A 2,837-nucleotide genomic window follows, 5' to 3' on the forward strand; every position below is an offset into this window, starting at 1 on the left:
TATGTCGGCCATTTTATCGAGTCGGGATTTGCAAAACAAAATAATCGAAATTTAATTCGAAATAAACGTATTTATAAGAAACGAATTAGTTTCCAATAATATCGGATATTGGACAATGTCGATTTTCCAGTTTACAGGTAATTTTGCAGTAATTTCCTAAAAATTAAATATTTATTATAACTGCAAAATCTTATTAAAATGAAAGCGCCTTAAAATATTTCCACAAATATGGATATATAATATCAGTAAAATTTGCTCCGCAGGAAAATTTTACTCCGTTTAGGAGCGTTTTAGGCGATGTACTTTTTATACAATTTATATCTTTCTTTAAATTAGCCATATCTGTCATTTAAATAGAATATATGTGTACTTTGCCATTTTAAAATCAGTTTTATCTTGGTCACTATAAATACACGATATTATAATTTTTTTCTTGATAACTAAAAAACAAAAATGCATGCTACAAAAATATTTTAACTGAGACAAATATTTTATTTTTAAAATATTTATAAATCTTTTATAAAACAGTTTTAGAAATATTTTGTAATGTTCTCAATATTATTTTGTAAGCGTTATGGAGAGTTTTTAACGTACTTCTAAATAAGTATATTGTTTTATAAACCTGCGCCTTTTTCGTGTTTATAACTATCGTATTAAGGTTTATAAAGCACTTAAGAAATAGTACATATTTATCATGAATTGTTATATAACACTCTATATAACCATTTTAAGCACATTTGTGCCACTTGGGTAGTGTTTCCCCATTTTTTCCAGAGAATCTGCATTCGCCCTTATTTCAGAGCTTTAATCTACTGACGTGTTCAATGAGGATACAGTGTTCTGTTAAAACCCCGTGACAATGCGAAGATTGCTCTTACTTAAATCTAGAAATATCTTTGATTTTTCTCGGTTGTAAGTCCTGAAAAATATCTTTGAATATCTCAGATCGTTGAAGGATTCCCATTCCAGGTTATGGATGGAGTCTTCCAGGTTCTTGACTTCCGATTTAGGACGTTAGACGATGCGAGCGGATGGGTAACCGTCTGGAAACTCTGTCGTGCTGTTGTTCCATGGCAAGAGGTCCAAAATCGATTTACACACACTGCTCGTTCACGCTAGTTCAAAGACGGATGAGATCGGGTATCTCGTAAGAGTTGATTTATATATGCACAAAATAAAGTGAACCCCCTCCATATTAGCGGTAGTACCAAAAAGAAAACGTCAGCTTAAAATAGGTACTTTACTTTACTTTTCCGTTTTAATCGAAAAAGAACCTAGATACCTGGACGTTCCTAGCCGCAATCCTATAAATCAGGTTTGCCACAATACCCCAAACAACAACCGTAAAAAACATTTTTATAAAACAAGTTTTAATAGTTTCTTTTATGGAGGGATATTTCTCTAGTATCGTTACAGGCGGAGGTTTTCCAATTCCGTGTGTCGTATAAAATATATTATGCAAACAGAAAATCTACATTCTTTAATGTAGGGAGGAGTTCTCGGAAAACTAGAAATTCCATAAATTTCAAACGCGAACTTTTCATCTAGGAATATTTCCGCACACGTCCGTAAAATTCTTTTTCGAGCTGAATAAATAGTCCTGGAAATATGGCATATAAATAAAAAAATATATAAATTATATCGAGTGTTGACAGAACATTGAGTGAGTTCAGATTTTGAGAAAATTACTATTATAAATTCTTTGCCCAACAACGAGTTAATGTCTGTCGTCATCATAATTTTCAGCTTATTCAACCATTTCCCATTATGGTATAGCAGCCCATATATTTAGATACTATCTTTGTAATTGGGCCCATTGTTGTCTATTGTTGGTTATGCAGGCCCAAATTATCCCTGCTAATTTTGTTGTCCACCCTTCTCGCAAGGTGTCCTATCCATTGCCACTTGAGGGATTTGATTCTGTGGATGACATCTATTACCTGGGTCTTTTGTCGTATCCACACTAGTTTTTTACGGTCTTTCTTAGTTATTTCCAGCATACATTGTTCCATTGAGCGTTAGGCGAGTTTTCGTATAATATCCATTTTAAGTGTCCCGGCTTCGCATGCATAAGTCATGACTGGTAGTACACATTGGTCGAATGATTTCTTCGTCATTTTTTCTTCTTTAGATTTAAATTGGCATTCTAGATTTGAACATGATTTAGTTTCTTCCATAAGTACTCCATACTGACTTATTTTTTCTGTTGATTTCTGGTAGTAAAGATCCCGAGCTGTGTATTAGTTGTCCCAAGCATACTAAGGGCTCGCAAAGGTTAGTCTTGGGTCGAGATTTCCGTATGTAAGAAGAGTACAATGTGTTTATAATGTACTGAACAAAGAGAGGACAGTAAACACGTTGCCAAACGTATGAAATAAACCGAGAAGCTGTGCACATCGCTAAGAGACGTGGAAGGGTATCTATCAGATTTGTCGCAGTTGACCGGTCGACCCAATCAATACCTCTGTCAGTACTTAAAGTTCTAGAAAAATGTGTACGTCATGCGTTCAGCTTCAAGATTTAATTACGTCTCGTGATACTTAATTTGTTTATTTATTAACGAGTCGTTGTAATTTTCCTTATAGCTTGAATTTTTTTAAGTGCAAGCTAGAAACACTTGCATTTTTGGTAAAAATAAGTGGAATTGAGTGGGTGTCCGATAGTGGTCGCGCTATTAGAACTCTGAATTCAAAAATCGATATCTCGAAATCTATTAGAAATAATAGGTTGTAGTTTTTTCAAGAACTTTGTTAACATCTCTGCTGTATTTTCTTTGTAGACAGTATGTGAAAATCTTTATCAATAAAAAAATTACACGATTGCTGAAAATTGCTATG

The sequence above is a fragment of the Sitophilus oryzae genome, unplaced genomic scaffold (genome assembly GCF_002938485.1).
Source record: "Sitophilus oryzae breed Bouriz unplaced genomic scaffold, Soryzae_2.0 scaffold_548_pilon_pilon, whole genome shotgun sequence".
In the NCBI taxonomy this organism is placed as follows: domain Eukaryota; kingdom Metazoa; phylum Arthropoda; class Insecta; order Coleoptera; family Curculionidae; genus Sitophilus; species Sitophilus oryzae.